Source organism: Panthera tigris, chromosome B4 (genome assembly GCF_018350195.1).
Source record: "Panthera tigris isolate Pti1 chromosome B4, P.tigris_Pti1_mat1.1, whole genome shotgun sequence".
Taxonomy (NCBI): domain Eukaryota; kingdom Metazoa; phylum Chordata; class Mammalia; order Carnivora; family Felidae; genus Panthera; species Panthera tigris.
In genome coordinates, this window is record NC_056666.1 from 5,344,381 (window position 1) to 5,361,224 (window position 16,844).

At 40.7% G+C, this 16,844-nt stretch overlaps 1 protein-coding gene across 1 annotated transcript in view; it reads right to left on the reverse strand.

Moving 5' to 3' along the window:
- The window catches only part of IL2RA (interleukin 2 receptor subunit alpha), a 104,065-nt gene that overhangs the window by 74,017 nt on the left and 13,204 nt on the right, over positions 1–16,844 (reverse strand). The gene's annotated exons all lie outside the window — the stretch shown is intronic.

Sequence of the window (16,844 nt, forward strand, 5' to 3'; positions counted from 1 at the left end):
AATGTTTTGCACTTGTTTGTTTATATGTCTGCCTCCCTGTTTGGGGGTTGTTGGATGGTCCCACCCTTCTCTGGCCTCATGTTTTCACTTGGGGGGTCTTCTGCTGGAGCATGCAGTCAGCCACTCTTCCTACTTCTGACTTAGTCCTCTCTGTGGAGGAGGACTGACCTACCTGGCTGGTGGGTGGCATCCACTGGCCTCTCGTTCTCAACTGGGTGGAGCTCATCTACTGAAAGTTCAAAAACACTCAAGAGTTGCATCTGTTCTATTACCATTCTCAGAGCCAGAAATCTTGGGAAGTGGGTCTACTCTGCAGCAATCTTGAAAAGCCAAGAATCTTTTTTTTTCACCCCCAGCTTTATTGAGATGTAATTGACATATACGCTGTGTAAGTTTAAGGTGCGCAAAGTGTTAATTTGATACCCTTATCTATTGCAAAATGATTATCACTACAGGGTTAGCTAACACCTTCATCATGTCACATAATTACCCTCTCTCTCTCTCTCTCTCTCTCTCTTTTGTGTGGTGAGAACATTTAAGATGTACTCACGTAGCAACTTTCAAATATATAAGCAGTGTTATTAACTATAATCACCATGCTGTTCATTGGATCCCCAGAATGTACTCATCTTATGACTGGAAGTTTGTACCCTTGACCACAAACTCCCCCTTTCCCCTGTTCCCAAGCCCCTGGTAACCACTTCTCTGCTCTCTGTTTCTATGAGTTCAGTTTTCTTAGATTCCACACATAAGTGAGATCATACAGTATTTGTCTTTCTCTGTCTTACTTCCCTTAGCATAATGCCCTCAAGGTCCATCCATGTTGTCATGAATGTCAGGATGTGAAGCCGGTCATCTTGGGAAGTAAGTCTGATCTGCAAACCGGCAGCTCTCCTTGGGTGGACACTTGGGAGTTCAAGGACTGTCAAATCTTGTCTAGATCTGGGTGATAAATCTAAAGCCATTTTCTCCAATCCTTATGTCAATAATCTTGATACCTGACATCTTGATACCTGGAGGTCCCTGTGCTTTTCTTTCTTTCTTTCTTTCTTTCTTTCTTTCTTTCTTTCTTTCTTTCTCTCTCTCTCTCTCTTTCTTTCTTTCTTTCTTTCTTTCTTTCTTTCTTTCTTTCTTTCTTTCTTTCTTTCTTTCTTCTTTTCAATTAATTGTGAACCCAGGAATCTATAGGTTGCCTAAAACTCCAAAATCCCTTCTGGGCAGACGTTTCCTTCATATATCGTTCATCTTTGAATTCTCAATACCTCACACAGGTCCAGGCACACAACAGAAACTTGACAAATATTTACTAAATACCGTTTTACTGGAGTGTCATTTTAGTGCATGTAATGCGAAAAGGCACAAATCTTAAATGTGCAGCCTGATGAATTTCAGCACACACCACCCGCTTGTAACCACTGTCCCAAACAAGTTCTAGAACATTTCTGTCCCTCTAGAAAGTGTCCTTATGATTCTTCCCAATCAGAATCTCCTTTCTTCCAGAGATAACCACTTTTCTGGTTTCTTTCACCATAGACCAGATTCACTTGTTATTTCCCTTCATGTAACTGGAACCATACGGTGTGTATTTATTTTATCAGGGAGGAGATCTGGCTTCTTTCACTCAGCATAATGGTTTTGAAATTCATTCATGTCATCCTAGATATCAACTCGTTCTTCTCTTCTATTACTGCGTAGCACTCCATCATATAAATACGCCAAAATGTTTACGCACTCTTCTATTGATGGACATTTAGGTTATTTCCAGTTCTTGATTATTATGTGTAAATTTCCTATGAACACTTTCGTACAGTTTGTTTGTTTCTTCTGCAGACACAGACACTCAATTCTCCGAGGCATACATAGGAGGGAATTCCTGGGTCATTGGTTGATATATGTTGACGGTATGAAACTGCCAAAGAATTCATCATTGGGAGGAAGGATGAATAAAACTCCTAAGAAATTCTTGGTCCATGGCTTTTTGTGGACACACACACAAACTCTCTTGGGTATGTGTGTTCGAGTAGAATAAGTGAGTCACGTGGTAGGTGTGTGTTCCTTTGCACGATGCTGCTGAACACTTTTCCAAAGCAGGGTCCTTTGTTGTACTCCTAACAGCACTGAATGTGTAGATTGTAGTTGCACCTGTACCACAGCCTCACCAACACCCACTACTGTCTGTCTTTTTCTTTGTAGATATTCTGCTGGATTTAATTCGCATTTAATAATTGTTGATAATAACACATATTCTAATTATTTCATTCTTTCCTATATCATTTTATACTTCATATGTCATTGGGACTTTCATGTGCATTTTCCTAATGAAATAATAGTATTGAGGATATTTTCATATATTTATTGGCTATTTGGATATCATCTTTTGTCAGGTGCCTGTTAAAGTCATCCTTCACCCATTTTTAAAATTTGGGTGTTTTGTCTTTTCTGAAAAAAAAACATTATTAGGAATTCTTCATATTTTCTGCACCCTTTATATATTAATGAATCCTTTGTCAGATACATATATTGCAAATATTTTTCCCAGTCTGAGCCTTGACTTTTCACTTTCTTAATGGTTGCTGAATAAATTGAAACATATTTTTAATCAGCAGGGAATGGTTATTTAAGAAAACAGCAAAAAAATATCATTTTGGAAAGATAAATAAGTATCTTTTTAAAGAGAAGAATTCATCTGTTTTTTTAATAATGTTTTTATGTCTGATTTTCTTAAAGTAGACATCATGGCCAGACAAAGTTTATGGTGAGTATGAACTTGGCCACAGGCTAGATACATTGGCAGGATGGGTGGTTATTGTCATATTCCAGTGGTTTGCAGTTTTGGCTGGTTCTTAGAATTATCTGGGGAACCTTATAATCATTTTTAACATCAAGACCTTGCACCTGGAGTTTCAGACTCAATCAGTGTGGCATGTGGCTAGGGCACTGGCAGGTTTTATAAAATTTCCAAGTAATTTTCCATTGTAGCCTCCTGCATTGAGAAGCGTGGTTTAAATGGTTACTAAGATTTGAGATTAAGAGTTTGGGAGTAGGAGAGGCATCTGATTTGATGTTTTAGAGTAACAGTAGGGGCTAATAAATAAACCTTTCCAAAGATAGAGTGTCTTAAGGAATATTTAGTTGCATTAAACAGAAATCCACTCAAAGTAAACAGAAAGAGGAGAGAGAGAGAACAAAGGAGAGTGGGTATTTATGGAAGGATATAGGGTATATCACAGAATCCAAGGAAAGCTGAACTAAGCCCCAGGAACTCATTGGCCAAGGTAGCTTTGGTGGCTTCGTAGGAAAGTATGGGCTGTCAGTCTAATGGACCAGCGCTAGATAACTGTCCACTCAGTCTTCTTGTCCAGCAATTCACATCCTCAAGAGAGCATCTGACTAGCCACACACAGACAATGAATTGGCTCCTGAAGGCAGAGGTCCATTCCTCATCCAAGCAACTGTGCCAAAGGGCCATGATCACATATTACAGTTATGGCTACAGGAACCCGTTCTGTGTGTGTGTGTGTGTGTGTGTGTGTGTGTGTGTGTGTTTGTCTATTGGGGGCACAGTTCTCAAAGACAATGAGTCTGTACTGAGTAGGCATGCAAAAGAGAATAAAGGACAACCCAGATATATAAAAGGAAGAATTTGGTTGGAAAGAATGAAATAGTTAGAATATTTCTAACTGGTAGTATCAAGTCTTGAGTCTCCATTTGATGAATTTTTACCGCATTTTTACAATCTCACCTTGGCTTTCCTTCTGTCTGAAGGCATACTTCTCTAAGACTGTCTCCCCTGCAGGCGATTGTTTTGAGCTGAGAACACTTTAACTGAATAAGCATGATAAAAACATAGATGAGAATTCAAACTGCTGCAAAATAATGTATTTATACGTACATCAAAAACCCACTGCGATGATTTGGTTGTTTCCTGTTTTGTAGTACTTGTTCCTCTGTTCGTTTATGCACACTTCTTCCTCACTCCAGCCCATCAGTATGAAATATAAGACCTTATACTTGTGCTGAATAAAAGAGGCAACCAGACATGCGACCTGCCTCAGAGCTCTGACACTGTCACACAGGGAAATTCAAAAGAAGAGAATGGACACTACTGTATCCACGTTATGAAAGGCAAAGTCAAGTCTGCAGCCACTTTCTCCAGTCTCAGGGACTGGATTAACTTGGAGGAAGGGGGTCACTGTTCAGTAAATGCTTATTGGAATAAATGTTTATTGGATAATTAACTCCTTGGACTGATGAGTAGGGAGTAGAGAGCCAAGAATGAGGCTAACATTTGCTCTGTAGTTATCTATGTGTGGCCATAGGTCAAGAATAGCAATGAGAGTGCCTTCTGATTGATAACGATGTAATGACTAGACAGGTGTTGCTTCAGACATTTGGTATCTGTCCCATCTTTGGGCCCTGCCTACACCTTTCTAGACAGACAAAAGTCAACCCAGTGACAGTCAACCATTTTTTAAAGCGTGAAAACGTTCTTCTCTTTTTAATGTTTTTTTTTATTATTTTGAGAGAGAGAGAGAGAGAGAGAGAGAGAGAGAGAGAGAGCATGAGCAGGGGAGGGGCTAAGAGAGAGGGAGACACAGCATCCCAAGCAAGCGTCCAGGCTCTGAGCTGTCAGCATGGAGCCTGACACAGGGCTTGAACCCACAATGGTGAGATCATGACCTAAGCCGAAGTCGGTCGCTTCACCCACTGAGACATCCAGGAGCCCAACTTTCTTCTCTTTTTAAAACAGATTTATTAAATGTGTAAATCCAATGTTAAAACTGACGGAAGAAGAGTCAGTCCAGTTGAAGTAGGGGTAGAGAAACCCAAGGGCTCCCGCTGGGCTTTTCCTTAGCTGCCCCACGTTGGGCCCAAGATGCCATCACAGAACCCTGGGCCCAATAGGACTGTTTGAAAATCTAGCGTGGTTGGTGAAGCATGATGAAGCTTGATGAAGCCTGAAGAAGCAGCTGTTGAAGATCAACTGATACGTGCTTCAGATGAGAATATCATATTGAAAGAACATGCCCAAATCAAAAAGCAGGCTTCTTAGGAGACAAGAAGGACTGTTACAGCATGTCAGGAAGATAGATATCTGTATGAACATTTATCACCCTGAAAACAGAAGCAGCCAGGAAATATTCAAAAGAAGACTTGAGAAAACCACGTTCCTAACATAAACTGCAGAACATAGAGGTTTCATACATTCTGATAAAGGAATATCTTTTCAAGCTTTCAAACTCAAAAAATGTTCAATGAGATCAAGTTTGTCTAGACCAGCAGTTCGCAAACTTTAGAATGCATCATAATCACCTGGAAGGCTTGTTATAGCACAGACTGATGGCCCCATTCCCAGAGACCCTAGTTCTCTAAGTGTGGCATTTTTTGGATTGGAGAATTTGCATTGGCTTCGGACCTACCCTAAGAGAATCTTTACATTATTCTTATAGAGAAGGGAAAAAATGAATAATGGTAACAGTAGTAATAGTGGGGGGACATAGCCATGTTTCTATCTATTCTCCTAGAATTTGTGATAACTAACCATAAAGGAAAAGCCTGGAGGCCATCAGACACATTCCTTTAGAAAGGAATGTTGCAGGAGTTCATAAAAAGGCAGGCAAGATTGGGTGGCATGAGACTTGGAGAGGAAAGATGGCCTGAGAAAGTTGGAAAGCCAGGTCATTTCATTTTTGATAGTGTAGTTGCAAATTACGATGCCAATAAGAGAGGAAATTGAATGACTAAATGGAATTCTGAAAAACTAGGCTTTCCAAAGCGCATGATAGAAAAAGTAAAACCAAGGGTGGTTCTAAGACGAGCCATAGATCCGTACAATAGTGTAGTAAAGCTAAAATCCAAATGGAGCTGAAGTCTGAAAGAAAAGAAAAATGTAGCCAAAACAGCTTTGCAATGAACAGTTAATAGTACAGAGACTACAATGAGCCTAATTCCCTTCTTGCTTTCATTTTATTGTTGTTTTTGTCCACGAAAATAGGTTTTTGTATTTTTAAGAGGAAGAGATCATTAGATAGCACCTAACATCTCTTAACGGGATAAAATTTCCTGGATTCCAGCAAGAACTAATAAATAAAATTTCAAAACAGTATCACAAATCTTTAATAAGTCTTTGCCGTTTCTCTAGCAATAGAATGATGTCATCTGTAGATCAAAAGGATTGTGTCCCATTTATAAATGGGTCTATAAATTTAGGCCATTTATTCTATTTTCTCACCTTACTGCTTAGTGTTTTCCAAAACAATACTTCACAACAGTGATAAGAGTGGGCATGCCTTTCCAATTCCTAAATTTCGGTGAGAGAGTGTATTTCATCATTTAATGTCAATAACTACATTTGTTAGTTTTCTTTACATAGTTGTTTTTTTCCCATTTGGTATATTTTTTGTCTGTCATAAGTGAACGTGATTTTTAAACATAGCTACCATAAAGTTATCTAATGCGCAGACCAGATGATGAGTTGACCAAAAGTTGTTCATTTGAACACCTACTCAACTGAAGAGGTGATGAGCTACATTACTGTCTAAAAAGTATGTCTCCAAGGTTCTTAAGGGCCATTATGTGGAAGAGGAATTAGTCTTATTCTAAAAAGACCCCCAAATCAAATAGGTGCTGTAGGGCAGAAGCTGCAGCAATATGGATTTTAGTTCCACATAAGATTTTTCTAGAAGTCACTCCTGTCCAGATATGGACAGTTTTTGGCTACTGGAAGTAATAAGTGGAAATTGCTATCTTCCCTCCCTCACGTCACTGCCTTTTGCCCAAGAGAGAAGCATGGTTCCCTGACTGGCAAAATGTCTACAGTTAGTAGATGTTGTTTATGGTCTATGTTTCGGTGTAGGTAACATATCAAGGATTGTCTTCAACCTCTTCCACAGAGGGCTGGGCAAGTGTCTGTCTGACACACCCACCCCTACCCATGTACACCACAAGGCCTAGGTCTGGGCCTACCACCCTCTGCAACCTAGCTTTACCTCAGTAAAAGAGCCTCATGCTCCCTCATCACCCCTGACTCTTTCACCTGTTCACAACTTGGCAGCTCTCTTAACCCCATCCTTCTGGGGTTTTATGAAGATTTCACAACATAGGCATGGTTGATTAAATCAGTGGCCTTTGATGATTGAGTTCCAGCTGCTGCCCCTCTCCTCTCTCCAGAGGTCAGGGGGAGGGGTGGGACTGAAAGTTCCAAACTTCAAGTTACTTGGCTGGTTCCCCAGGTTACCAGTCTCCATCCTTCGGGGCTTGCCAAAAGCCACGTCATTAACATAACAAAATACACAGATCACTCTCATCACAGAGGAAATTCCAAGGGTTTTAAGAGTTCTAAAGCCAGAAACAGGGATGAAAACTAAATATGTATTTCTTATGCTAAGTCACAAAATCACACTCCTTTTATTTCTCTACAGGTTCAGAGCTCAGAGGGCAGAGAGATTAAATTAATTAACAGCCTGAAATCTCAACATTGGGGGCACAATAGAAAAGATTAAGCATTGAATACAGTTGATGGGGCTTATCTTTCATTTCAACCCTAAGATTGTATGACTCTTAGTGACTTGACTGCTCAATTCTATCCCCTTCTCTCGCACAAGGAAGCATGGAGGCGTGCAGGAGAGTCGCTTTAGGACCTTCGGCAGGAGGATGGCCCAAATCGGGTTTGAAAACATGTTTCAGATTTGCTTTTATTTCCCCCTAGGATGGTATTCAGGTCCAGTAAGCAAAATGGCTCTTCTTAGAGCAGGGAAAACCAACTATCACAGAAGAGGGAAACCAGAGGATGGACATGAATTAAATGCTGTTTTTCACCTTTTTTTTTGTAATAGAAACTATGTTTTTACTTCAGGAAGAAGTCTTAGCTATAAAGGAAATGAAAGGAAGGGAGGAGGGATACCGATGAAAAAAAAAAACAACAAGAAATTCACTAGCACTTCTTGTTCTGTTTCTCTGAAGGTCACAATTGCAGATATTTTGATAAAGACATCCTCTTTAATGCTTCTGGTCTTTTCACACGATGGGGAGATACAGTTGGCACTGATTAGTCAGAGCCAACACCTTACCTTGAATTGGAGTAGAAGGTAGGAGGCTGGGGAAACAGAAGAGGTTTTTCATTTTCTCCGAAGGCCAATCTTCATCATTTTTGTAACCACACATGTATGTGTATGTAGGAAACAATCCTCTGGTTTAAGAATGTGTGTTTTAGAAAATGAGAATGTACAGTGGGGAATCACTATTAGGAGTTACCAGACTAGAAAAAGAACTTGAAATGCATCCTGTATTCAAATAGGATCATAGATGAACCACTGGGAAAAAAAAAATCAATAACCTATCATTGAGTTTGTAGTTAAATATGTAAGAAATGCTAGGAGATAATTTCTTGAAATCTTTATGGCAAAAGACTTTTTAAATAATTTTTTTGATGTTTATTTATTTTTGAGAGAGAGAGACAGAGCACAAGCAGGGGAGAGAGAGAGAGAGAGAGACAGAATCCGAAGCAGGCTCCAGGCTCTGAGCTGTCAGCACAGAGCCCCACACGGGGCTCAAACTCAACGAACTGAGATATCATGACCTGAGCCAAAGTTGGACACTTAACAAAATGAGATACCCAGGCACCTCAGCAAAAGACATTTTTATATAAGATACTGAATAGTATGCCTGTAACCAGTACACAAATCCCTTTTGAAATGGAAATTAAGAAAGGAATGCAGGCCCCCCCCTAGAAATAAAATCAGCAATTATTGCCATGAATCTCTGGGAAAATCCAGGAACACACATCCAATGAAGATAATGTGTGTGTAAGAAGTAATCAGAGCTGGAACATGAATGTAATTTAAAAAAAAAAAACAAAACTTAAATGTGATAATTTTTTTTGTTGCCTGTTGAAAGAATGTGCTAACAAAAGGAAGACTGTCTCCAGAGCTCCCTAAAGGGAGCCCCCTGGGACAAGACTTTGTTTTCCAAAGGGAGGGTGTTTTAGGCACCCAACACCTGTACTTCCTTTGAGGATGGATACAGACGCTACTGTAGGAGTCATCTGGAAGCAATTTGGCCACTGGTCAGTCTTGCCTTTATCCTCTTAGGTTCCACATGTCTCTCTTCTAGACCCTTCTCTCATTTCCTGCCCCTTAAAAGGAAATGAGAAGTAGACCCTCAGAAGTAGAAGAGGTATTAAGGTTACCTAGTTGGTGATCTGAACTGGTGATGTCTTGACACACTGGTGGGCATCTACCCAAGTGAAGGAATGTGGCAAGTAATCTGTTACAAAGATCCTAGCACTCACCAGTTTCGCAAACGAGATTACAGTCATCCTTAGAACTTCATTTTGACTAACCTCTGTACGGCTATCCTTTTGAAAGAAAAGTAAATGGAATTTGGGTTGGTACCCATTCCGGGAATCTGTCTGGGGGATATTTTGGCGTATTGCATGTGTGTTGGTACATAGCCACTTCAGTGACCCATGGGATGCACCCAGGCTGTCTCCGTCCCATCGTCCCCGTTGTGTCCATCAGACCCACTTGCAAGTTCCCTCTCTGTATTCAAACCAGAGGTGAATCACATATACAGTGGCACACAGTGATGATGAAATCCTGGGTAGTGGAACTTTGTGCACATTATCATGAAAGAGCCATAGCACGGGCCATTTTAATAACACCAGATGCAGTTCAAAGACTCCCTGCCTGTTCACCAGGAGCACTCAAAATGAGAGTCCTCAACTCTCTGTTACTTCCTAAATATTTCCAACAGCTAAATATTTTCAACACCTCTGTCTTCGAAGTTTTCGAAACTAGATCAAAAGCCTTCCAACTTTATATTGTCTGTAAGAAACCCACTTTAAATATAAAGATACATATAGGTTAGAAGTAAATGGATGGAGAAAAATACACCCTGCTAACACTAATCCAAGAAATCAGGAGTAGCTGTATTAATTACAGACAGAGTAGACTCCAAAGCAAGGAAAGTTGTCAGAATAAAGGAGGGCATTACATAATGATAAAAGGGGTCAATTCTCCAAGAAAATGTAACAGTTCTTAACGTGTTTGCACCTAACAGCAGCATTAAACTATGTGAGTCAAAAGCTGATAGAATCACAAGGCTTATAGATGAAACCCCTATCACAGTTATGGATAGAGAGATTTCCTCTCTCAGAAATGGATTCAGCAAGCAGAAAATCAGTAAGGACCTAGCTGAACTTAACAATACCTTCCATCAACTGGATGTAAGGATTTGAAGACCACTTCATTCAACAACAGCGAAATACACATTTTTCTCAAGGTCACATCAAACACACGTTCTGGGCCATAAAACACATGTTAACAAATTTTTTAAAAAGTAGAAACCATACAATGGAATTAAGTTAGAAATCAGTAACAGAAAGATAACTGGAAATCCTCCCCCCCCCCCCAAATATGTGGAGATTAAACCACACACATACCTAAGTAGCACGTAGTTGCAAGAAGAAATCTCAAGAGAAATTTTAAAATATTTTGAACCAAGTTAAAATTAAAACACAACTTACCAAATTTGAGGGATGCAAAGAAAGGAGTGCTTTGAGGGAAATTGATAGCATTGAGTGAATATATTAGAAAAGAAGAAAGGTCTAAAATCAATTGTGTAAGTTTCTGCCTTAGAAACCTAGAGAACGGAGAGCAACTTAAGGCTAATGGAAACAGAGGGGAAAAAAATGATAAGAATTAGAGTAGATATCAATGAAGTTGAAAACAGGAAATCAATGAAACCAAAAGCTGGCTCTTTGAAAAGATCAATAAAATCAATGAGCTTCTAACCAGGCTAAGAAAAAAAGAGGGAAGACAAAAAGTATTAATATCAGAGGGGCGCCTGGGTGGCTCAGTTGGTTGAACATCCCACTTCAGCTTACATCATGGTCTCGAGGTCAGTGATTTCGGGCCCCACATCGGGCTCTGTGCTGACAGCTCAGAGCCTGGAGCCTGCTTCAGATTCTGTGTCTCCCTCTCTCTCTGCCCTTCTCCCAATCGCACTCTGTCTCTGTCTCTCTCTCAATGTCTCTCAAAAATGAATTAATGTTAAATTTTTTAATATTAATATTAGAAATGAAAGGGGACATCATAACCAACAGGAACATTAAAAGGATAATGAAGGAATCCTCTGAACAACTCTATGCGCACAAATTTTATAGACTAGATAAAATGGACCACATCCTTGAAAGACATAACCTGCCAAAACTCACACTTCCAAAAGTAAATACACTCTTGCCATAAAAAAACAGCAATCACACTCTTCGGTATTTACCCACAAGGGTAGAAAAGCTAAAGCTATGCCCACACAAAAACCTGCACACATATGTTTATAGCAGCTTTATTCATAATTGCCAAAACTTAGAAGCAACCATGATGTTCTCCAGTAAGTAGAGGGATAAACAAACTGTGGTCCATCCAGACAATGGAATGTTACTCAGCACTGAGAAGAGATGAGCTATCGAGCCATGAAAAGACATAGAAGAACCTTTCAATGCGGATTGCTAAGCGTAAGAAGCCAATCCGAAAAGGCTCCATACTGTATGATTCCAGCTGTATGACATTCTGGAAAAGGCAGAACTGAGACAATAGAAACATCAGTGGTTGCCAGGGGTTGGGGGTGGGGAACCAACAGGTAGAGCAAGGAGGACTTCTAGAGCAGCGAAACTACTCTGTATGACACTATAGTTGTAGACCCATGTCCTTACACATTTGTGCGAATCCACAGAATTCTCCAGAATATTTTCGGGGTTTATCTCCCATTCTCGGCAGTTCATGAGTAGTCTACCATTGTTATTCAGGATCTGTATGATGTTTTCTGAGGTCAGACTGGCGAATTTAATAGAAATATGAGACTACCACCTTGCATCATTTAGATCAGGGGTTCACAAACTATGGCCCGTGGGCCAAATCTGACCTACTGCCTGTTTTGTACAACCTGCAAGCTAAGAATGGTTTTTACTATTTTAAACGGCTGAGAAAAAAAATCAAAAGAAGAATAATATTTTGGGGCCCCCGGGTGGCTCAGTCTGTTGGGCGTCCGGCTTCAGCTCAGGTCATGTTCTCACGGTTTGTGGTTCGAGCCCTGCATCAGGCTCTGTGCTGACAGCTCAGAGCCTGGAACCTGCTTCCGATTTTGTCTCCCTCTCTCTGGCCCTCCCCCAATCATGCTCTGTCTCACTCTCTCTCTCAAAAATAAATACACATTAAAATTTTTTTTTAAATAAAAAAAGAAAATAATATTTTGTGACACACAGAAGTTACACGAAGCTCAAATTTCAGTGCTCGTAAGTACGGTTTTATTCAAACTCAGAAACATTATTTCATTCACATATTTTCCATAGCTGCTTTTTGCCGTTATAGCAAAGACAGATGCTTGTACCAGAAACTGTATGACCTGTAAATCCTAAAATATTTCCCAACTCCTGCTTTAGATCCTTATGCATGGCACTGACCTTTGCCACCCTTCCTATTCCCTGGGGTACAGTGTTGCTTTCTATCTTGGCCTGGGAAGAGGGAGCTTCAGAATCATCTTTCAACCTTTCCCACTCTACTAGCCCTCAACTCAGGCCAAGGAACCAAAGTGGGGAGCTTGCCAGCTCTCATGTACATTAGTGTAAATCACACATTCAGAAACTGGGAAAATGGACCACTGAGTGGGTCCATGTAGGTGGACCTTGGTCAGGACTCCATGTGATGTTCTCTTATACCCCAACTTACACAAGGGAGCCATGATAACCCTTCAAGTCTCCAGGTGTCAATGTCAACAAGAATCCTCAACATTTTTTGTTCTCTTTCCCTAGCACAGCCGCCTAAGTAAGGGACCACAGTTTCCTTGGGTGGAGGGCTGGGGCATTATTACTCTGTGTGCTGGTGATGGTGTGCTCTTCTTCCTGGGGAATGAGCCTCCTCTGTTAATGGGTTCTGGGGTCTGATACCTGGCTCAGATCTGGAGATTGGGCAAAGCATGATGAATTTTTATGAGGATGTCTTCCCTCAGACAGCTGGTCAACCATCCTTTGTTTCTTCTGATGGTACAAACTGAGTAGTACCTGTGCTGGCTGCCCAGCTAGGCTCACTTACAGCCATGGGGGCCCTTGTAATAGAAGTCGGGTGCCAGCTCTTAAGCACCAGAAGACAAGGGGTCAGGGGAGTCTGGGATGAGGAGGTGCAGTTATCACAATGAGTAGATGGGGTGGGGTGGACAGGCAGCCATGCAAGCCTGAGCTGCAGAGTTATGGAGATTGCTGTTGGAATATGGCATTCCAGGGGGGACAAAATCCCCGACTGGTTTATGCTGCTCCTCAACCCTAGATAGAGTCTAAGGGCTAGGGGGACATAGAGAGATGATTCTGTCATGCGGAGAAAAGGTCTTTGCATTGTCTTAAAACAAGGGGGAATGCTGGCTGGGCATAGTTTCCGGTGTTCTCCACCCTTCCACTTAGGAGATAAGAGCCCCTTTGTAAGCTACTGGGAAATTTCTCTGGCTCTCAAACATGTCTTTCAGTTGCTTGTTAAATGCCCACATGCTGTTATTTGTTCCTTGTAAAAATACTGATGAAATCTAGCAATAGCCATTTGCTATGGTCTGAATGTTTGTATGCTCCATAACCCCAAAGGTGATGATATTAGCAGAGGGAGGTGATTGGGTCATGAGGGTAGAGCCCTCATGAATGGGATTAGTGTCCTTATAAAGAAGACTCCAGAGAGTCTCCTAACACCTTCTGCCATCTGAGGACTCAGCAAGAAGATGGCCATCTATGAACCAAGGAGTTGGCCCTCACCAGACACAGAATCACCAGCACCTTGATCTTGGACTTACAAACCTCCAGAACTGTGAGAAATAAATTTCTGTTCTTTATAAGGTGGCCACAGTCTATGGTATTTTGTTATACTAGCTCAAATGGACTTAGACACATCTAATCTCATTGTCCTTATAGATCCTATTTCCCCGAAATTTTTTAAACGTTTATTTATTTTTGAGGGAGGGAGAAAGAGAGTGAGAGAGAAAGAGAGCTGGGGAGGGGCAGAGAGAGAAAGAGAGAGAGAATCCCAAGCAGGTCCATGTTACAAGCACAGAGCTGGATGTGGGGCCTGAACCCATGAACTGGAAGATCATGACCTGAGTCAAAATCAACAGTCAGACTCTCAACTGATGACCCACCCAAGGCGCCCTTCCTTGAACTTCTCAAATACCTTCCACCTCATGGCAGCTGGTACATTCCCTTCCCCTGGCATACCATTGCAACCCACCGAGACAGTGCTCCAAAATTATAACCGTTCCCATCCGTTTAGTTTTGCTAACTTTTCTCAGTCTTTGTGTTTTCAGCTGGTCTGTTATCAGACATGCCATTTCCACTGAAACCTTTGTGCTAATTTCCTGAGCAAAAGCTGCCTAGGTTTCATGTCTTTTCCCCCATCATATCTTCCTTTAAATCTCTGCTTTGGTTCTTATTTACAGAGGCCAATATTTTATCACATTTTAAAAATTCATGGCAATACATTAGGTCCAGACTCATCAGTTATATAGCACAATATATTTCTCAGTTAATTTTACTTTCTTCCTTTTTTTTGTTATAACTTTGTATTGTTCTGTGTTAGGGACATTTTCTGTTTTTGTAACAACTTCAATGAGTCAAGTCTTTTTTAAGCAAGACATTCACAGGGGGCTTGGGTCAGGAATATCCTGGGGCCAGGGGCCAGAAGAGCAGAAATTCTTAGGCATGGGTTGGAGTCTGTTCTTTTCTTTTTTTAATTCTTTTTTAAATTTTATTTAAATCTAAATTAGTTAACATATAGTGTAATAATGGTATCAGGAGTAGAATTTAGTGATTCATCACTTACATATAACACCCAGAGCTCACCCCAACATGGGCCCTTCTTAATGCTCATCCCCCATTTAGCCTGTCCCCCCACCCAACACACCTTTGGCAACCCTCAGTTTGTTCTCTGTAGTTAAGGGTCTCTTATGGTTTGCCTCCCCCTCTGTTTTTATCTTATTTTTCCTTCCCTTCCCCTATGTTCATCTGTTGTGTTTCTTAAATTCCACATATGAGTGCAATCATAAATTTGTCCTTCTATGACTGACTTATTTCACTTAGCACAATACCCTCTAGTTCCATTGTTGCAAATGGTAAGATTTCATTCTTTTTTTAATTTGTTTTTTTAATGTTTATTTATTTTCGAGAGACAGAACCTGAGCGGGGGAGGGGCAGAGAGAGAGGGAGACACAGAATCTGAAGCAGCTCCAGGCTCTGAGCTGTCAACACACAGCCCGATGTAGGGCTCGAACTTATGAACCGAGAGATCATGACCTGAGCTGAAGTTGGATATTTAACTGACTGAGCTACCCATGTGCCCCAAGATTTTGTTCTTTTTGATCACCTAGTAATATTCCATTGTGTGTGTGTGTGTGTGTGTGTGTGTGTGTGTGTGCGCGCGCGCGCACGCGCACATGTGTGTGTATCACATCTTCTTTATCCATTCGTCAGTTGATGGACATTCAGGGCTCTTTCCATAATTTGGCTGTTGTTGATACACTGCTAAAAAGATTGGGGTGCATATGTACCTTCGAATCATCATTTTTGTATCCTTTGGATAAATACCTAGTAGTGCATTGCTGGGTCATAGGGTAGCTCTATTTTTAATTTTTTGAGGAACCTCTATACTGTTTTCCAGAGCAGCTGCACCAGTTGCATTCCCACCAACAGTGCAGAAGTGTTCCCCTTTCTCCACATCCCCACCAGCATCTGTTGATTCCTGAATTGTTCATTTTAGCCGTTCTGACAGTTGTGAGGTGCTATCTCATTGTGGTTTTGATTTGTATTTCCCTGATGATGAGTGATGTTGAACATCTTTTCATGTCTCTGTTGGCCATCTGGGTGTCTTCTTTGGAAAAGTGTCTATTTGTGTCTTCTGCCCATGTCTTCACTGGATTATTTGTTTTTTGGGTGCTGAGTTTGATAAGTTATTTATTTTGGACACTAACCCTTTATCTGATATGTCATTTGCAAATATCTTCTCCCATTCTGTTGGGCCTTTTAGTTTTGTTGATTATTTCCTTCACTGTGCAGAAGTCTGGAATTGTGATGCCTCCAGATTTGGTTTTCTTTTTCAACATTACGTTGGCTATTCGGGGCCTTTTCTGGTTCCATACAAATTTCAGGATTGTTTGCTCTAGCTTTGTGAAGAATGCTGGTGTTATTTTGATAGCGATTGCCCTGAATGTGTAGATTGCTTTGGGTAGTATCGACATTTTGACAATATTTGTTCTTCCGATCCATGAACATGAAATGTTTTTCCATTTCTCTGTGTCTTCTTCAATATCTTTCATAAACTTTCTATACTTTTCAGAGTACAGATCTTTTACTTCTTTGGTTAGGTTTATTCCTAGGTATTTTATGGGTTTTGGTGCAATTGTATATGAGATTGATTCCTTGGTTTCTCCTTCTGCTGCTTCATTATTGGTGTACAGAAATGCCACAGATTTCTGTACATTGATTTTATATCCTGCAGCTTTGTTGAATTTGTGTATCATTTCTTGCAGTTTTTCGGTGGAGTCTTTCAGGTTATCCACATAGAGTCTCATGTTGTCTGCGAAGAGTGAAAGTTTAACTTCTTCTTTGTGTTCTTTTCTTTAAACTTTATTTCTCTCTATTGGAAGCTGCAAGGTGTTTCTTCCCTCTACTCTGCCTCAGAGTTTCCCTCACAGCTTCCTGCAAAAATGCTTTTCCTCAGCCACCCCACCTCCTCTGCTTCTGCTAAGTTTCATTTCTACTGGTTCAAAGAAAGGAATGTTGGTGTTGCTCATCAAGGTAAGCCTCTTACTCTAGAGAGCTGTGT